Raw genomic sequence first — 20,353 nt, 5'->3', positions numbered from 1 at the left:
CCGTGCGCGAATTGTGTTGTAGAAGCTCGGATTTATCTGATTTTACCGTTGCACTCATGCCAGGAGACGCCTGAGAGGGGAAGCAACACGTTACTTGACTCGTCCTGGACGGCGTGATTTCGAAATTTTGACAGTAGGCCTCTCCCGGAAGCACAGTGGTGTATTATGGACGAGTCACTGATATTCGCGCACTGACTAAAAGAACCCGTGAGGAGACGTTCTGCACTTCTTAGAAATTTATGCACCTCATGAATTAACCTATCGAATATCGTTCCTAGACTGCAGAGCAACATTCAAGAATATGTCAAAAGATAGTACTGTAGTTGCATGCATGTGGATGAATTACATTCCCTTAAGAATATTCCAAGTATCACAAAATGTCTGTCTTCCCAGGACCAGTTTTATGTTGTCGTTCCACTTCATGTCGCAATCGACGCTAACCTCTAGGTAACGTACGTCTTTGTCTGTTCCCAATCAATGATCACCTATGGCACAGTCAAACAATAGTTGGTCTTTTCGTCTATTTAGGAGCAATACGTATCATTTGTTTCTGTTTATGGTCAACTGCCATTTCTTGCAGAATTTACTGCAGTATGATTAAGTTCTTAGACATTGCGACTTCACTGTGTAAAACAGCATCATCTACGAGCAGAGTCGCGGAGTTTCCGACGCTGTCTACCATTTACTTACATACACTCACGAATTAGAGACGTCCACATAGCAGCGTGCAGTAGCGCCGTGTGCTCTGATGACGGCGACGATGCGTGGTGTCAGAGTTTACGGGACATCGAACATGGGAAGTCTTCCTACTCGACACCGTCTTCTGCTCACGGAGATTGGTCAGAGCTGGATCCAAGGCGCACACATCTCGCTTCGTGGCGTCCGAGATGTCATATGTAGGACTGAGGTCATATGACCTGAGAGGCGTCACAGAAACCTTCCTGCGCGTGGAAGATTCCTCAAATCATGTCCCCAATAAGAACTTAACGGATTTAAGATTATGTGACGAGGGAGACCATGCTACTGGAACCTCTCGACCAGTCATCCCTCAAATAAATGGTTCAAATGGCTCTGAGCACTATGGGACCTAACTTCTAAGGTCATCAGTCGCCTAGAACTTAGAACTATTTAAACCTAACTAACCTAAGGACATCACACACATTCATGCCCGAGGCAGTATTCGAACCTACGACCGTAGCGGTCGCGCGGCTCCAGACTGTAGCGCGTAGAACCACTCGGCCACTCTGGCCGGCCCCTCAAATAACGGTTGTGCTAATCACTATCTTATGAGGCGTAGAAAATGGGGCGTTCCCCTGTCGTGCATAACTCACATCCACTGCCTTCCAGCAACGGGTAAAGTTCCCCATAGCGCAGATACTTTGTCGCATAGAAAACGGTGATAAATAGCATCTATTAATGCGTACAGTACAGTGAACAGTCTTATGAGTCTGTCACCCACAAGTCTTACCCATATATTGATACTAAAGCGAACCGGATGCCGTGCTCTCACACTCACTCGAGGGTTTGCATCTGTCCGCACACCGTTGTTGCTTTAATTTTGTCGTACCAATCTGTGTGAATTCCACCTCATTCGTCAAGAAAATTCAAGCTGTGTAACTGCGGATCATCAATGCTCTGCCTTAGAATACATTGATAGAACGATTATGCGGTTTACTTGTCTTGTAACCTAAGAACAGTCTCACAGAGGACGAAGTACAGAGAGAAACGCAGGAAATAAGTAATGAACCGGAAGATAGCTTACACCAACATTTAGACTGATAACCGCTCAGTTTGGTTCCTTTAATCCACAAAAAAAAAGTATGTAGTGATGGTTCATGCACAAGTAAACTGTCCCGCACGACAAGTGTTTATTTGCAGACATACGTTTAAGGGGCTTTTTCTTCTGGTTTTGACCACTAGCACTATCTCGTGTAAGAATATAGGACACTTCTCTTTAAACACCCTGCTTAGTATTTACTTACCAACTTCTGTAGACACACCGAGCACAGATGGTTCAGTGGTTGGCACACAGGACTCACCTTCGGGAGGACGACGGTTCAAATCCGCGTCCTGCCATTCTGATTTAGGTTTTCCGTGGTTTCCCTAAATCGCTCCAGGCAACTGCCGCAAGAGCTCCTTAAAAGGACACTGTCGATTTATTTCCCCATACGTGAACGTTCCGAAGTCGTGCTCCTTCTCTAATGATCTTGATGACGATGGAACGTCAAATTCTAATGTTCTTCCCATTAATAAGATTTCTCCCCCTTTGAGTACTACGCACTGGCTTGGTCCTGCTAGGAACTATTCAGTCCGGCCACAAAGTTCTTCCAATTTAGAGTACGCAGCTATTTTGACGGCGAGGAAGATTGCAGAGAGGCGAGTTGTCGCGTCGGCAGAGGCGCAGAGATGGGCGCGGCGGGCGCCGTTAGTAGTGCAGGTGTGGGCAAGCATTTAACAAGGCGGCACTGCGGATCTTGAGGCTCGTGGCCATCGACCGCGATGGCGCAGCGGCAACGCCGCGGGAGACGCCGGGGTCGATCCCCGGTCACGCCGACCCCGGCGTCGGGACTGCAACTAGCCCTCTTGCGGTACAAGGCCGAGCGGCAGCCAGGAAATCTCGAGAAGTCACCTCTTGCACGTACACACTGGGGCTTCTCACCTTTGACTGGGACGTATTGACTCAGAAATACCCCACTTCTGGCCAAGACTCTCGGAAGGTTTTCCTCGCCTGTGTAAACAATTTGCGGAAGTAAGTATCCCCTCCTCCCAAATACTGCCACTTGGGAACAATCCAGCCCAATTTGCAGGTCGGTCTTTTTTTTCCTTTATTGAGTTTCAATTCTTCCCGAAGGGGGCATGCTGGCAGCAGCTTAGTACGCTGCTCTACAGCCTACAGATTTTTTTTTAAATGGAAGAAGAAAAGAAACAAGAAAGTGTAAAATGGCGGAAAAATGCAGAAAGTTAAAACAGAAAGCAAAGGGGTTGGCAATGTTAATAAAATACATAGGAATCAGACAAGTAACATAGTAGACACGCAATTTAAAAAAAAATGAACCATGGCGAAGAGATAAAAAATCACACCCAGCGACAGTATGATGGCAGTTCGCAACACGTCCCAAAAGACACACAACACGGAACACTCACTGTAAAACACTGCACAAAGATTGCGGCCCAAAGATGACACTCCCGAGCCAAATGGTAGACGGGGGGTAGGGAGGGGGACCTGGAGGAGGGGGAAAAACAAGGAGGAAGGAGAGGAAAAAACGAAAAGGGGGGGGGATGCAGCTCGGTACCGAGAGGGGTTATTAATATAGCGGTCCTTCCTCTTTTTTAGTTCGCCTGGAGTTTCTCTGAAGAGACAGCTCCAGACAGATCTCAGACGGGGAATGAACTTTACTAAAATACTAAAATAGATTTAAAAAAGGGTAAAAGGGTCACATAAATAAAACTTGCCGGTGCTCTATCACTCTCGCGAATAACAACTGAAATTTACAAGTAACTGTAATCAGTCACTCCAAATGAGCGTACCAGTACGAATACAAGAAGATTATACCTCCTCTGCAAGTGAAAAGTAATTATAACTCATAAATACAATCTTTGCTTAGTTCGGTTTATAGAATGTGCGTGTCATGGTAATACCTGAGTTCAATGAAAGATACTGATATTTATACCACTGTTTGTCTATGCAATAAAACCGTCCCACAACTTTAAGCCATATACTAAATTAGCTTTTTGTCCTCTTCTCCCTGAAAACGTCACAGGAAACTCTTATGTCTAGTTAATCTAAATAAATCCATTTAACAATTGAAGTATAATTCTCTAAAACTCCTAGTAGGAAGGTCGTCCGATTTCACTTTTTGCAGTTACTTGTATATTTCAATTGAGATTTCTGAGTGTTAGTCACATTCTGACCCTCTACGTGAAAATTATCAAAAAAATAATGGGACACTCAGAATTTTCGAATGATTTACAAAATAAGTGGGATAATCAGGTTCAAAGTTAGGTTTTAACAAATTTATTTCGCTTCAGGTTTATTGTGAATGTCTAAACTTTCTTTCATTCAATCTGCTGACACGGCTAATTCTCAGCGTTCCCGTCTGACTTCGCATCTTCGTTATCGTTAAATTTTTCGCGTTTGTCAACAGTTTAACTTAAATTCACGACCTTAAGCTGTTTGAGGAACTTTGCTCTTGCGCTGTCTTCTGGAATTACAGGATTCCTAGTCTTCATTTCCAGAAAGATAAAGATTCGTGTCCTTGATGCACCTTCCTTGTACTTTTGGCTTGTGTTCTCAAACTTTGCGGACAGATGCAGTCGTTCCCTCTTCATCGTCTACTTTTTATTGCTAACTAGCGTCCTTGTGGGTGGTTTCTACAGTTCATAAAGGGTAGGAAGTTAGGGCTCAACGTCTTATCGACACCACGACCATTACACGCTGTGCGCAAGCTCACCAAAGACAAGCAAGTAGAAGACAATGGGCCTTTACACTGCCAGCGGGGCAGATCAGCATACATGGAGAAACTACGAAAAACCTATACGTGGATGTCCGGGCGCGAAGTTGAACTCCACTCTTGCCGCGTGTGAGTAGACAGCATTAACTACTTGGCCGTCTTTCCTTGCCTCCACGGGACTGATAACAAAGCTTGTCTGCCGACATCACTTCAATTTCTCTTTTCACACTCTGGTCCTACCAGCAAAACGGTTGTCAGTTAGGCTGGTTCCAACAACACAGTTCTTTAATTAGCATGGTCCTTCCTCTCAACTGGAAACTAGTCGTAACGGGGTCGACAGACTTTGGTGCAATTCATGCCACGATGCGACTAGATCGTTTCGCTGACAGAATTACGCTAAATTCGAAAATAAAGTCCTTGGAGTAATCGAGACTCGGAACCCATGTTTTTGCAAATATACCGACGAAGGAAAGTAGAAACACAATGGCATATGGTCTTCATGTCATGCTTAAATGACAAAAGATGAAGAAATATTGTGTACGAAACGTATCAGGGCAGACTTAAAGTAAATACATGAACCGTTTAAACAAAGAGTGGTTGAATGCATGATTTTCTGTGTTCTTGATTACGAATTGTAAGCTGATAGGTAGGGAGTTAGAAACTATTACTGATATTTCCCTCCACGGAGATAAATATTATTTTCTTATTACCCTGAATTTAATAAAATGAATTCGTCGTCCAGGCTGTGAAGGCCCAAAGGATGTCTATCGGCCGCCGTGTCATCCTTTGCTTTCCGGCGTCACGCGGATGCGGTATGGAGGGCATGTGCTCAGTACCGCCCTCCCGGGCGCTTTGTGGACTTTCCAGAACGTGGGGCCGCTACTACTCGATTAAGTAGCCCCTAAATTGGCATTAAGAGGCTGTGTGCATCTCGTACTAGTCCTTCAACCAACAAAAAAGTCCTTGGCAGCACCGGGAATCGAAGCTGAGTCCTCCACACGGCAACCATCTACGCTGACCACTCAGCTAGTGAGGCAGACTTGAATTTCATAAAACATCTGCATAAGTTGTTCACGATTCGACATTAATTCATTTACAGTACATCAAATTTGTACATAGATTTAAAAATTTTCATTGAAAATCATACATTTTGTGTATCGCGTATCAGTCAGTAGTGTGAGATAATACGGTCTGGAATAAGAAATTTCTTCTGAATGTCAAAACAGTGTTTGTTACACTCTATATTTTGAACACACCACTGCTTGCATAAGTTTTAAGTCTAAAATAATAGTTATAGCGGTGGTTAATGAAAAACTGGAATAGTATCCTGCTAGGTCGGTTACACCATACACTTGGCCAAGATCGCTCTGAACAACTTAAGGTCAGCCCTAGATGTTTTCTCACGCAACGGAAATGCTCAATTTCTTCCTCGACAGTCACAAAATTTGATATTTCTAGTGTTGATAACTCCATCGATGAAAATTATGAAGAATTGTTCTGGAATATTTTTTGGTATTCAGTCTTTACGTATTCTGTTCTGTGAAGGAGTGGCCATGCAATTGGAAACAATGAACACAAGAAAGCTGAGATATTTTTGGTAATCTCGGTACGGGGCAGAAACTCTTTTACGCGAGCTTCTGGTCTCAGGAGAAATTGTATAAACATGAGATGCAGGTTATGCGCATGTTAAAAAAAGAAAAAGCATTTGAATAGCACATTGCACCGGGCTGTTGACCCGTTTCTGGAGCAGTTTTGAAGATCTTTGTCTTTCCAGGCACGTAGCTGCTAAGCTTACACGCAGCAGGAGTATACGTTGCACAAAGAATTATGACATCACTGCATTGACTTCCGTCTGTTCTTCACATGTCATGGGTTTTAAATATTTACCAACAGCGAAGCTAAAAATAGGAATCTTTGATGAAAGAGAAAATTATCCTGTTCGCAGATTAATAATTTAACAACGAATCGTAATAATGAAGAACAGAAAAGTTGCGTCTAATACAACATCAACACTGTTAAACGTATATAAATTACGAAGCCAATGTACTGAAAAAACTAACTTCCATGAAAAATAAATAAAATTAATGGTGCTCTTTCTGTGAGAATTGTAAGATTGGTCCTGCCTGCAATAGGTATCTTAACCACAAGAGAAGCCGGACTGGACACTGTATCAGAAACGTTCTAATGTTTTGAAATTTGACAGCTTTTCGGCCTGGAAAGAAAGCACATCGTGGTTCGTGGCAAGTTCCAACGAAATTAAAAGCTCTTGAACAAAGTAGACACATTTACCAACAACGTGTTTGCCACACACGCTCTTAAGCTCGTGAGATGATCAATGGCAGATAATTTATCCAGCTTCCTATGCACTGGATGATGTGCCAACCGTAAGTAAGCTTGGTCAACCGACATTCCGCCCTGGTCAGAGATTCTTCCAGACATGACACGGATATTTGCTATTTCTACCTGTAAACAATAATTGTAAAGAAATCAAACATTTTTCCCGTAAAATTGTAAGGTAGAAACTATTTTATATGCATACATGAAGCATTAATTTATTAATTTTTTAAGCTGACGCAATGTTTCTGTACAATGTGGCAATTTGTTCGTAGTTAATGAAATAATATATAGTCGCACGTGGTTATCTGTAAGTGATAATCTTTGCATATTGTGTGGGAGGAGAAAAGCGTGAGCTTACACTTTAACAGCAAAAACAGGTTTTCGCCCTATTCAGTAGTTAAAAGACAAAAATATACAGAAGAAAAGAGAAAAATGAACTCACTGGGTAAAAGAGGGTTGCAATTATAAGAAAGAATCAGAAGAACAACCAACTTTTGAGGAGTATTTTACGAGTTAAGTAAACAGCTCAGTGTCGTCTGACAGGCATCGCGTGTAACTACATGATGTGTGACAAGCAACAGGCAAAGCAGCAAGTTTTTTCTTTTTTTTTTCTCAACGAACAGCGCTAATATCAATATCCACCAGACACGAAACCCGCTCCAGAAGAGGAATAAAGAAGCAACACTTCCTGTTTAAATACCGTCGGCTACAATAGAACACAGCTGACCGACGCCGACATGGGTTTTTGTGACTCACATTATCACCACCGCCTTATAGAATGTAGTCGGGTTAGTAATACCTTCAGAAACAGTATACACGTAGAAGCGTGTTTTTTTATTATTACAAGTATCTTACATAGTTCGTAGAAAGTATTTGCGGTTAGTAAGATCTTGACATTTCTAGCTCTGCAGAAGCAAAAATCAATATTCTCAAGCCGCTTAACAATAGATATTAGCATGTCTTTCTGTATCTTTGTAGTGAGCGTCAGGCAAACGTCTCGTAAAGCGAATGAATTCACTACAGCAAATGTTGCAAATCATACGAATGTTAAAGAACTATGTAACACTTCATTACGATTCTTCCGGTGATTATGACGCGCTATATCATTAAGCTCTTCCGGTCTGTGTTACTTCTGGTCGACGGGACGTGCTGCCGATCGACCTGTATCTGAAAGGAGGCGTGTCGGCTGTATCGATCTGGAGTGCACGTCATTGATACTCGTTTCTGTCTGTGGTACTCTCCGAAGGATCAGAAATCTGTAACGGGAAATTTCATATTTTATAACACATATCTTTGAACGGACGGCAGTTTTGCGGTGCTACAGTGCCACCATGAGTGGAACTTCTAGAAATATCGTACGGAGTATACAGTGGTGTACTGTATTTTATATCATGCCTCACACAGCACTGCAAACAGGATGAGCTGATTTAAAGAGGAAATTGGGCGAGGCGCTACGATGTTCTAAGAAGAATGTTAGTAAATCTAGTAACTGTCATGTAGTTTAGGCAAACACAGGAAATTTTCGAGAGCTATGTTTCGCTCCTAGCTACAGCTCAAATCGAGATTTCCGTTTGATAGATGAATTCTAGGGCCACAATAACTCACAATTTTGTCGTTCTCAAAGTTGAAAGAGTTTACGACATACATCAAAGCAGAATAAAAGCTCAGTATTTGGTTAATCCAATGAGTAGACTTATATAAAATAGCGAAGCGAATGTGATACTCGTACAAATAAAAATTTATCTCAATATTCTGCTTCCGCCACTCGAAGAGCAGCGCAGCATTGGAAACAAATGGAGATGGCTGCTGCCGTTTAAAGTCTACGGTTATTGCAACATCAGGCTATATGGCCATTATCTGATGTTTACATGTCGTAAATTTAGTGAGATTGCAAGTTTCTCCGAGACGTCTCACTGTAAACAGTAGAGCGGAAGCCTCCTACTTGAACTAGCGGAGCTTTAAAGTTGGCATTTACTCACGGAAGGAATGGTGGTCGGCCGTATGGAAATCCACAACGACGTTTTGAAGGGCGCGAGAGCGCTTCGCGATGCGCGCGACCGAGAGAAGAATGTTGGCGGCTGCGGCGGTGGACGCGGTCAGCCACGGCGGCCCGCACTGGCGCTCCCGGCCGCCGCCGCGACGCCCGCGCTCCTCGCGAACGCGCCCGACCGCCGCCGGAGACGCCCGAGGCCGCACACGCCTCGTTACCCGCAAATTATTGTCGCCACTCTCGGCTCACTGCTCGCTACCTAATGCTACAGAAATCAGATCGAGGCTTCCCGTCTCTGCGTCCGCCTCGCCTCTCACCGTAGATGAATATTACAACAGCCATACTTTGTTACTTCACGTAAGCGAATTCGCATGCCTGTCGTTTGATGTCGTGACGGACACTGAAACTAACTTTCCGCCATTGACAAATATTGTTTCTGAAATCGAGAAAATCTTCTCTTACCATGTAACTATAATCTCAAGTCTGAGATTTAGTGAAATCACAAATTTTCTTAGGCATTGTTGGATCACAGTAAATATAACTAGAAAACAGGGTACATAATATGCGCCAAGATAGTATAAGACTACTTCGTCGTTTTTATGACTTTTTCACTTTGTTTAGCTGTCCGCCTCCGGTAGCTGAGTGGTTGCTAGCACGGTAGCTCAGCGTGTTTGGTAAGAGGGCTTCGTGCTCTCTGTAAAAAAAAAAAAACAACTGAGTCAATGAGTCAACGATCAACTTGAATGCATGTCTTGTGACACCCGCTCAGACCAAACGCAACGAACTAAAAAATAAAAAATAAAAAATAAAATAAAAAAGTGATCGGCGCGACAGAATGTCAATCCTTAGGGCTCGGGTTTATTCCCGGCTGGGTCGGAGATTTTCTCCGCGGAGGGACTGGGTGTTGTGTTGTGTTCATCATCATCATTTCATCCCCATCGACGCCAGAGTCGCCTAAAGACTTGCACCCGGCGAACTGTCTACCCGACGGGAGGCCCTAGTCACACGATATTTTTTACTTTGTTTAACGAGGTTATCGCTTTTTCACCCTGGAACTATCGCCAATACTGTTTATATACGTATAATTTTGGAGCTGTAACTTTCAAGATTTAAATACAATTGAGCATTGACGCGTACATTAGGAAACGGATCTGGACTCACCGATACTTCACCACACCGCACTCGAAATGCAATGTTGCCATTGCAAAGGCGAGGCCCTTTTACTTGAATAGGCTATATGATGTGATATTTTATGCACATTTGATGCGTTTTGTATAGACCACTTCTGAGATCAGAGGTGCGTCATTCCCACACCTAATCCACACGCTTTTAAACTGGCATACCAGCATGTTAAGGCTTTCTTACTCTGAAAAGGGGCAATGAAGATCTGCATAAAAAATTATCTATACTTCCAGTACTATTAGGAACATGACATTTGGTGAAATTACAGATTTTACTTCTGTAATTCCCCCCCCCCCCCCTCTTCCTGGCGTTAATTGCCTCGCACCTGACAAGTTACTTATCATCGTATATCTAGCACTAGATTCTGCGGCCGCTCCTGTCCCATCTCTAACGACATGGACGTCGACGGGAAGTAAAACTACAGTGTGGGCAAAATAAGTACACTCACGGAAAAAAATTGCAGCACCAAGGAGGAGTTGTGCGACGTGTTTCTACACCTGAAAGATGATGTCTATTCAAATTTCGCACCAGTAGCATGAGAGTCGCTCTAGTGGTAGTGATGCAAAGACGACACAATCAGGTTTCCTTCAAATACACTCTGTAACGGTTGTGAGCGTTAGTTACCTTTGAGGTTGGATGTGGTGAGATGGTGTTAGCCAAGAATGGATGTAAAGCGACTGAGGCGCCGTTACTAATACCTCTCTGAGATTGAACGAGGTCGTGTAACAGGACTATGAGAAACTGGATGTTCCTTCTGTGATACTGCAGAAAGATGTGGTACGAATGTAGCCACCATACATGACTGCTGACGGCGGTAGTAATGAGGAATTACGGTCGCAAGAGAACTGGGCTCTCGATGGCCACGTGCACCAGCGAGAGGGAAGACATCGCATTCTGGCGCATCATATTATATCTGCAGCAGCAATTTAAGCAGCATTTGACACCACAGTAACACAAAGAACTGTTGCAAATCGGTTACTTCAAGGACAGCTCCGAGCCTGACGCCCTGTAGTGTGCATTCCACTGATCTCACACCACTGTCATTAACTGCTTCAGTGGTGGAAAACGAGAGCTAACTAGAGGGCAGGGTGGAGGTCTGTTGTGTTTTCTGATGATAGCTGGTTCTGCTTCGCTGCCAGTGATGGCTTAGAGGGGGACCAGCTGAGGGCGTGCAACCAACCTGTCTGCATGCTAGACACACTGAACCTATACCTGGTGTTACGGTCGGGGGTGCTATTCCGTACGACAGCAGGAACACTTCCGTGGTTATCTCGCGCTTCCTGACTATAAATTTGTACATCTGTCTGGTGATTCGAACTGTTGTGCTGCCATTCATGAACAGCATTCCAGGGGGTGTCTTTCAACAGGATAACGCTCGCTCACATAGCGCTGTTTTAACCCAACATGCTGTACAAAAAAATGTTCAAATGTGTGTGAAATCTTATGGGACTTAACTGCTAAGGTCATCAGTCCTTAAGATTACACACTACTTAACCTAAATTATCCTAAGGACAACCACACACCCACATGCCCGAGGGAGGACTCGAACTTCCGCCGGGACCAGCCGCACAGTCCATGACTGCAGCGCCTAAGACCGCTCAGCTAATCCCGCGCAGCCATGCTCTACAGGTCTGTCTCCGATCGAACACATATAGTACATTACCGGACGAAAATTCCAGCATCATCCACAATCGGCATTAACCGTCCCTGTATGAATCTACCAAGTGCAACAGCCCTGGAACTGTATCACACAAACTGACACCCCGCACCTGTACAACACAATGCACGCACGTTTGCATGCTTGCTTTCGACATTCTGTGCGTCACACATATTATTAATTTACTAGCATTTCACATTTGCAATGACTTATCTTGCGTTTACATTAACCTGTGATCTTGCAATGTTAATCACTTAACTATGAAATATGCTATCGAGACAAATATATTGCTGAAATATTCATTACTCTAAATTAATTACTTTTTGGTGTTACGATTTTTTCCACCAGTGTATTTCAGACACATTAAGATAGGCAAACCAACTTACATCATCTGCTCCACATTCGGGTGATGAAAACTGGGCTACCTAACTTAAGGTGCATGAAGTATTGTCCTGGACTGCTTTTTTTTTTTTTTTTTTTTTTTTTGTCCGCCCTCGTCCGCCTTCCTTCCTTACGATGAAACGCTCCTGCTTTATACGTTTAAGTGTGTCGTTCATGCTATCTGTCTGTGAATCGCGTTAAACCTGTTCTGTTTCCCTATTTTTCTATTCCTTTATTGACATGTAGGCGGGTAATCAATCTTACTTCCACTCAAACAAGTGCGGGAAAACGCTGCAGTACTGGGTGTCTTGGAAAACTTTGGGACCGCGGTAGAGATCATAGCAAATCGTACAGAGAATATTGTGAGATGATGAATGAACGGTCAGAAATGCATAATTACCTGCCTGCCACATCCAAGTCGGTGACGTTACCTCGAGAATATTACATAATCGTATATGATTATTGAGTTGACAGTGGAGTATCATTACCCGTTAGAGCAACATACAGAGGTGCATTTAACGTATACCGGAATGTAGTGTCTGGAGAAATAGGCACAGAGAAAAATTTCGCATTAGGCTTCTTCGCCGCTCGAAAAAACTATCGATGTGGACAGAAATTTACGAGAAATAGGACCTTTCATGCCAAGGAGAGCTGGCTAAGGTTGTTCATATACTAAAATCTGGTGTTAGATGATGTTCGATTGTGTGTGGTAAGATTCATCTATAATCAACAGCCGACCTGGCCATGAAATGTACACGTCGAACAATAGTGTATGGAGAGTACCGATGCAGTAACAATTACATACATATCATAACAACGTGTGCAATCAATGTAATCAAATTATTTTGAGTACAAGGCTGTACCGTTCACTGAAGGCTTGTTTCATTCATGATGATGATATGAACTGTCACACTGGCCACGCCTGAATGGATGAAAATGTTTTCGTCACGCTCAGTTCAGATTACTTTCACCAAAACGTGGATTGGAACTGTACAAGATTAAGTAATAGACACTTATGCGCTGCCACCAGTTTGAATGGCGAACGCTACCTGGTGGTAATTTGAGAGGTGCTGTCGCAGTTGTTGTACGTCACTTACGCGAGACACGGAGGAAGTACTTCCAATGCAACGGTGCACCATCTCACAATGATGTTAAATCCATAAGCACCAGAACAGCTGATACTCCCATTGTTGGACAAGAAGGTAAGGTATTGTCCCGTTGTCAGCAACACCGCCAGATCTGTTTCCTGTCGTGTTACATGAAGTCGTTAGTGACTGAAACACCAGTAGGAACTGACGAGGATTCCAGATGCTTTTCAGATAACATGAGTGTTTTATAGAGTGCAGCCCAATTTCATGCGTCATTGTAGAAATAGTATAGTGACTGGTGGTATTCACTTTGAGTAGCTGATGTGAACTGAAGCCAGTAAAAAATCTAAATAGGATCCTTAGGATCTGGGACAACTTACATAAAACTCTGTGTGGCAGAGAGTAGACGCGCACATCTACCGGATGTCCCCATTTCTGACGCTAGCGCCTACACGATACGCTATACTTAGAAGACAGTTTTGCGTCACCGGTAAAGGAAAATATACGTATAGTGCTACATTTTACGTCTATATTCCCTCACGTTGTTATTTCGTTGTCTCTTATAAAACAGTAATTAAACGGTAGTTTCAGTTTGCGTCACCGGTAAAGGAAAATATACGTATAGTGCTACATTTTACGTCTATATTCCCTCACGTTGTTATTTCGTTGTTTCTTGTAAAGCAGTAATTAAACGGTGGTTTCAGTTGCTCATAGATTTATTACCACTACCGGTTACGTCAAATGACTACTGACGATCATGTTCTATGAAAAATGATTCTTAAATAATTATCATGCTTGTATCGTACCCCCTCTCTCAAATCTTTGTTGACAAAAACCTTTATCTATTCCATATCTTTATCTGTAATCTAGATACACTCCCATTATTAACCCTCTAAAACGTAGCACTCACTAACCTGTCTAATTTTAGTGCCATGCCCAGACATTGTAAACAGCTGACGATGTGGTTGCGTTTTACACCGCTGGTTTCAGTTATAGCTGTACAATATGGTCTGACAGTTTTCCATTTTCGTGCATTTAGAAATTCATCCGCTAGTATCACGACCTACTTCCTGCAGGCTCCCCTTTATTTTGAGAACTCTTATTCAAATGGTTCAAATGGCTCTGAGCACTATGGGACTCAACATATGAGGTCATCAGTCCCCTAGAACAAAGAACTACTTAAACCTAAGTAACCTAAGGACATCACACACATCCATACCCGAGGCAGAATTCGAACCTGCGACCGTAGCGGTCTCGTGGTTCCAGACTGTAGCGCCTAGAACCGCACGGCCACTCCGGCCGGCAGAACTGTTATTATCACCACAAAAATCTATTAGTGTCTGTCGTGCATTAGTTTATGAGCAGTGTACGCTGTGACACTTTTTCTTACCTAACACCTCATGCTGAGATACAATCCACAAAACGAGATGATTTACGATCTGGAAAATAAATAATACCGTTGTAAGACACCACTAAGGGGTAGGTACTCTGTAGCTTCTGGAGCTATTGGTACAGACAAGACTTACTACCTGGAAGAAAATGCTGCTGCAGTAATGTATCCGTAGCTCCCGTGCGAAGTGGAATGGGCTCTGGAAAGAAGAGATATGTAATTGAGACGACTTATTTTAATTTGCGAAGCCTATAGCCTGAATGTGATGGTCCGTCTGGCATTTACGTTAAACTAATAGTGTAGTGAATTTGTAGGAGCTGTTACTTTATAATTTGTATACTGAAGTTACATTTTTTGAAAGCAAATCAATAAAATTACTTCGGTTTTACACTACAGATCAATTTGCTTCATTATGAGACTGCGCTTTTCAGCGGAATCCCGAATGACTAGAAATCGATGATAATAATAATAGGCAGAGAACACCCCACAGATCATTCTGTGCACTTTTATATTTTGTCACACGTTCATTTTTTTCTTCTGTAACTCTTTGTTTTCCATTTACTTTAAATATTACTTTCGAGACATCTTTCTTGGAAGACCTAATTACTGCGTTTCCGGCGCAGAGGTCTGAAATCATACTGAAATATTATCTGGGTACAAGTCGCTTCAGGATGCAACGGATGCGTGAAAAAAAGTTGTTAAAGAAGCCTCGGATATTTCCTGCCACGATTATGGCCACATACGTAAATAATGACCGCCTTATTTCGGAGAATACTTCTGGACGTAGCAATAACAAATTTTAACTTTGATCATTGGTGTATGTCAGGGTGTATGCTGCCTCCACATTATTCGTGTAATTTATTTTTTAGATTTTATGCTTTCTTAAGCACTCCTTGATGGTGCTGCACTTTTTTTTGTCTTCGTTCAATTTCATCGTGGAAAAAGTTCGTGCTTTGAGGACTTTATCACATGAAAACTGCTGAAATAGATACCTGCAAGCCATAGTGTTTAAAATTTCGTAAATAATTGTAGCTTCCAAAGAGAATATTTTTCCCTCCGTGAAGAGCAACATGAGATATTAATCTATGGCTCTTTAATAAAAGGAAACGTGAAATATATTTTCTGTCATCTATGAAGGAACGTATAATTATGTTAACACTAACTGAACCTAATCGCCGTAGAATAAATGTACTCTGTTTTTATTAAGCTTAAGTTTATATCATGATCCATTCTAAAATACTTCTATTTTCTGTCGGTATACCACTTTGATCCATAATGGCACGTACACTGCCTGACAAAAAATGGAAAGTAATCAGATGGGGGTGAGAAAAAGAGATAAGGTGTGTGACGTTATTCCGGTGATTTTAAAATCGAGTCACCTGTACAAAGAACTTGCCAATGTGAGCCCCCTTAGCAGTATGACGCTAGGACCGCTCTGTTCTGGATGCATGTTTTGATTCAGTTGAGAAGGGTGCTATGAAGCCGTTGTACCCTCTCATGAGGCAAGTTGGCCAACAACTGTTGGCTGGTCCTTGATATCCTGGGTACTGGCTCTAGGAAGGAGTAGACGTCCGATCTGGTCTCACGCATGATCTGGGTATCTGGCTGACTATGAGAGTACCTCAACACAACGCAGACAGTTCATAGAGGCACGTGCCTTGTGTGGAGACGAGCACTGTCCTGTCGACAAATGGCACCAAGACGCAGTCGCGTCATAAGTGACAACTGAGGACCCGAGATATCTGTAACATAGCGTTGTGCCGCCAGAGTTCCCTCAATCACTACCAGCTATGACATGAAATCATAACCTATGACCCCCACACCATGACGCTAGGGCTAACACCGCTGTGGCTCTTAAAACAATGAAAGAATGGGACTTTCCTCCAGATTACCGCTATACTTGCTCGCAGTGTGACGCCATTGACCAATAGTCCATGACTCCCGGTCACGACAGTACTCCAAATACAGCCGTCTGTACTGTGGTGTTAAAGGGAGCCTGCGCAAGGGCCGGTAATTCCCTAGAGTAGCTGCAGCTAGTCGCCGATCAATGGTGTGGAATGACACAGAATATTGTATGAAGTCCATTACTTGTTACTACACTCCTGGAGATTGAAATAAGAACACCGTGAATTTATTGTCCCAGGAAGGGGAAACTTTATTGACACATTCCTGGGGTCAGATACATCACATGATCACACTGACAGAATCACAGGCACATAGACACAGGCAACAGAGCATGCACAATGTCGGCACTAGTACAGTGTATATCCACCTTTTGCAGCAATGCAGGCTGCTATTCTCCCATGGAGACGATCGTAGAGATGCTGGATGTAGTCCTGTGGAACGGCTTGCCATGCCATTTCCACCTGGTGCCTCAGTTGGACCAGCGTTCGTGCTGGACGTGCAGACCGCGTGAGACGACGCTTCATCCAGTCCCAAACATGCTCAATGGGGGACAGATCCGGAGATCTTGCTGGCCAGGGTAGTTGACTTACACCTTCTAGAGCACGTTGGGTGGCACGGGACACATGCGGACGTGCATTGTCCTGTTGGAACAACAAGTTCCCTTGCCGGTCTAGGAATGGTAGAACGATGGGTTCGATGACGGTTTGGATGTACCGTGCACTATTCAGTGTCCCCTCGAAGATCACCAGAGGTGTACGGCCAGTGTAGGAGATCGCTCCCCACACCATGATGCCGGGTGTAGGCCCTGTGTGCCTCAGTCGTATGCAGTCCTGATTGTGGCGCTCACCTGCACGGCGCCAAACACGCATAGGACCATCATTGGCACCAAGGCAGAAGCGACTCTCATCGCTGAAGACGACACGTCTCCATTCGTCCCTCCATCCACGCCTGTCGCGACACCACTGGAGGCGGGCTGCACGATGTTGGGGCGTGAGCGGAAGACGGCCTAACGGTGTGCGGTACCGTAGCCCAGCTTCATGGAGACGGTTGCGAATGGTCCTCGCCGATACCCCAGGAGCAACAGTGTCCCTTATTTGCTGGGAAGTGGCGGTGCGGTCCCCTACGGCACTGCGTAGGATCCTACGGTGTTGGCGTGCATCCGTGCGTCGCTGCGGTCCGGTCCCAGGTCGACGGGCACGTGCACCTTCCGCCGACCACTGGCGACAACATCGATGTACTGTGGAGACCTCACGCCCCACGTGTTGAGAAATTCGGTGGTACGTCCATTTCTCCATTCCTCTCTGAGCGACCGTTAGTAAACATTTTAAACTGAGTGGCCAAATTCTACCGAAAGTAGGAAGTTTAGTTTCGAAATTTTTTTTTTTACATATAAATTGGTGGCATAAAAGTGAAACACTCACAGGACATGGTCAGATGTCAATGTAACTTTGTACACATCCACACCATCGATGGATGCGTAAACAGCTACAGCTGCAATTCTCTGTGACAGATAGGACGGCCACCAGCATGTATTACAGCAGAGTCCCGCTAATCCGAACCCTGGTAATCCGAATGTTCGGTTAATCCGAACATGAAAATGTTGGGCAGAACAATGAAAGAAAAGCTGTCAAACTTACTAAAATACAGCAGACATTTTATCCCTACTTTTTAGATGACAAAAAACTCATTTTTTTGGCGTAATGAAGACAGTCTTTTATATGACGTACAGTTGCGCCATCGTCTCGTACACACAAAATCAGAATGTATAGCGGTGGTCTGTTGCTCCAAATAACGTAGCGCGAGGTCAAGGGTTTCTGCTGCGTCACTGTGTGGCACCAGCTCTCCTTTGTCGCTTTCAGGCTCATTGTCACTTCCGTCACAGAAGTCAACTTCTTCCTGATCTTGGCTCAGAGCAGCAACTAAATCAGCGTCAGTAAGGTTCTGCACACATGCCCCATCCGCTGCGATCCACTCATCTTTTTTTTTTTTTTTGGTCATCAGTCTGCTGACTGGTTTGATGCAGCCCGCCACGAATTCCTTTCCTGTGCTAACCTTTTCATCTCAGAGTAGCACTTGCAACCTACGTCCTCAATCATTTGCTTGACGTATTCCAATCTCTGTCTTCCTCCACAGTTTTTGCCCTCTACAGCTCCCTCTAGTACCATGGAAGTCATTCCCTCATGTCTTAGCAGATGTCCTATCATCCTGTCCCTTCTCCTTATCAGTGTTTTCCACATATTCCCTTCCTCTCCGATTCTGCGCAGAACCTCCTCATTCCTTATCTTATCAGTCCACCTAATTTTCAACATTCGTCTATAGCACCACATCTCAAATGCTTCGATGCTCTTCTGTTCCGGTTTTCCCACAGTCCATGTTTCACTACCATACAATGCTGTACTCCAGACGTACATCCTCAGAAATTTCTTCCTCAAATTAAGGCCGGTATTTGATATTAGTAGACTTCTCTTGGCCAGAAATGCCTTTTTTGCCATAGCGAGTCTGCCTTTGATGTCCTCCTTGCTCCGTCCGTCATTGGTTATTTTACTGTCTAGGTAGCAGAATTCCTTAACTTCATTGACTTCGTGACCATCAATCCTGATGTTAAGTTTCTCTCTGTTCTCATTTCTACTACCTCTCATTACCTTCGTCTTTCTCCGATTTACTCTCAAACCATACTGTGTAATCATTAGACTGTTCATTCCGTTCAGCAGATCATTTAATTCTTCTTCACTTTCATTCAGGATAGCAATGTCATCAGCGAATCGTATCATTGATATCCTCTCACCTTGTATTTTAATTCCACTCCTGAACCTTTCTTTTATTTCCATCATTGCTTCCTCGATGTACAGATTGAAGAGTAGGGGCGAAAGGCTACGGCCTTGTCTTACACCCTTCTTAATACGAGCACTTCGTTCTTGATCGTCCACTCTTATTATTCCCTCTTGGTTGTTGTACATATTGTATATGACCCGACTCTCCCTATAGCTTACCCCTACTTTTTTCAGAATCTCGAACAGCTTGCACCATTTTATATTGTCGAACGCTTTTTCCTGGTCGACAAATCCTATGAACGTGTCTTGATTTTTCTTTAGCCTTGCTTCCATTATTAGCCGTAACGTCAGAATTGCCTCTCTCGTGCCTTTACTTTTCCTAAAGCCTAACTGATCGTCACCTAGCGCATTCTCAATTTTCTTTTCCATTCTTCTCTATATTATTCTTGTAAGCAGCTTCGATGCATGAGCTGTTAAGCTGATTGTGCGATAATTCTCGCACTTGTCAGCTCTTGCCGTCTTCGGACTTGTGTGGATGATGCTTTTCCGAAAGTCAGTTGGTATGTCGCCAGACTCATATATTCTACACACCAACGTGAATAGTCTTTTGTTGCCACTTCCCCTAATGCTTTTAGAAATTCTGAAGGAATGTTATCCATCCCTTCTGCCTTATTTGACCGTAAGTCCTCTAAAGCTCTTTTAAATTCCGATTCTAATACTGGATCCCCAATCTCTTCTAAATCGACTCCTGTTTCTTCTTCTATCACATCAGACAAATCTTCACCCTCATAGAGGCTTTCAATGTATTCTTTCCACCTATCTGCTCTCTCCTCTGCATTTAGCAGTGGAATTCCCGTTGCACTCTTAATGTTACCACCGTTGCTTTTAATGTCACCAAAGGTAGTTTTGACTTTCCTGTATGCTGAGTCTGTCCTTCCGACAATCATATCTTTTTCGATGTCTGCCGCCATTTCGTCTTAGCTTCCCTGCACTTCCTATTTATTTCAGTCCTCAGCGACTTGTATTTCTGTATTCCTGATTTTCCCGGAACATGTTTGTACTTCCTCCTTTCATCAATCAACTGAAGTATTTCTTCTGTTACCCATGGTTTCTTCGCAGCTACCTTCTTTGTACCTATGTTTTCCTTCCCACTCATCTATGTCTCCTTCACTAGCTTCTTCACATCCAGGGATTGTCTATA

General features: G+C 43.5%; 1 protein-coding gene across 1 annotated transcript in view; it reads right to left on the bottom strand.

The window, feature by feature from the left end:
• The window catches only part of LOC126298052 (misshapen-like kinase 1), a 1,491,768-nt gene that overhangs the window by 583,561 nt on the left and 887,854 nt on the right, over positions 1-20,353 (bottom strand). The window lies entirely within an intron of this gene.

Source organism: Schistocerca gregaria, chromosome X (assembly GCF_023897955.1).
Source record: "Schistocerca gregaria isolate iqSchGreg1 chromosome X, iqSchGreg1.2, whole genome shotgun sequence".
NCBI lineage: Eukaryota > Metazoa > Arthropoda > Insecta > Orthoptera > Acrididae > Schistocerca > Schistocerca gregaria.
The sequence above is the reverse complement of the archived record's forward strand: the minus strand, read 5'-3'. Positions and strand labels throughout refer to the sequence as shown.